The 1172-nt window shown below is 41.6% G+C and overlaps 1 pseudogene; it reads left to right on the top strand.

Moving 5' to 3' along the window:
* The first annotated feature begins 399 nt into the window (after positions 1-399).
* Positions 400-910, top strand: LOC125916887 (protein LSM12 homolog; annotated as a pseudogene).
* The last annotated feature ends 262 nt before the right edge of the window (positions 911-1172 follow it).

The raw sequence follows: 1172 nt of genomic DNA, 5'->3' as shown, positions 1-1172 counted from the left end.
TGTAGAATCTTTATTGATAATAACCAAAAACTGGGGGGGGGGGGGGGGCAAAAATTAAAACAACTAGTCAATGGATAGACAACAATGTGGTCTAGTCATACAATAAAATATTACTCAACAGTAAGAAGTTACAAACTACAGATACGTGTGGAGATGGATGAGCCTCAAACACATTATGCTAAGTGAAGGAAGGCAGACACAAAGGACCACATAATAAATGATTCCACTTATAGGAAATGTTCAGAACAAGCAAATCTATGGATATAGAAAGTAGATCAGTGGTTGCCTGGGACAAAGGTGGAAACGAGGATTAACAGCAAATAGTAAGCTGTTCTCCCAAGAAGGCGGCTCCTCCAAGGCAAGTAATTAAACATTGGGAGCCAGCTTTCCTGAGGGAGGATGCCGGGGCAGCGGCTACAGGGTGAGGTGGTAGCCTTCCACTACCAGTCCAAAATGCTTTAAAATGTCTCTCTTCTAGTTGAAATCCCAACCATGCATAAACTTACAGTACATTTCAGATGTGGAAATAATGACCGAACAGAAACCCATCCTCCACTAGCTGCACTCAATGTTAGTAAGCTTGCCAGCAAAGCATGGACAGAGAAGGAGGAGAAGCTGAGCCAGGCTTATGCAATCAGTACTGTTGTCTCCCTAGAGGGCCAGCAGCTCTTCCAGACCGTACACAAGACCTTTAAAGACTGTAAATGGCAAGAAAAAAACCTCATAGTCATGGAAGAAGTTGTTAACACACAGACCATACCAAGTGGAAAACTGTAAAAGCAAAGAGAAGCGTGCACTGAGCCATGTATGCAAAATGGTTTAAAAACACTTTAGAGACACTGAAAGTCAAAAGATACTGCCGCGGTCACAAGCCCAGCAATCACAGAAGGAGACTGCCCTGTTATCCTGAGTCCACACACATGGAGGACTCTTCCAGCATCCAGCCAATGAGGCAATGGTGGTGGCTTCCCGGAGGAAGGCCAAGAGAGGGGAGGGATCCTATATTTCCTATTGATTCTTGTTAACAAAGGGTCAGCATTTTCAAATATTAGACTTGAACAAAACACATAACAAAAAAAAGCAAAAGAATAATTTAAAATTTGAAAAAAAACCCAGTAAGTAGTAAATAAACAGTGCATAATAAAACTGATTTTAATAAAGCAATCATCATT

The sequence above is a fragment of the Panthera uncia genome, unplaced genomic scaffold, assembly GCF_023721935.1.
Source record: "Panthera uncia isolate 11264 unplaced genomic scaffold, Puncia_PCG_1.0 HiC_scaffold_1293, whole genome shotgun sequence".
NCBI classification, from domain to species: Eukaryota; Metazoa; Chordata; class Mammalia; order Carnivora; family Felidae; genus Panthera; species Panthera uncia.
Note: the sequence above shows the minus strand (reverse complement) of the source record. Positions and strands in the feature narration are given on the sequence as shown.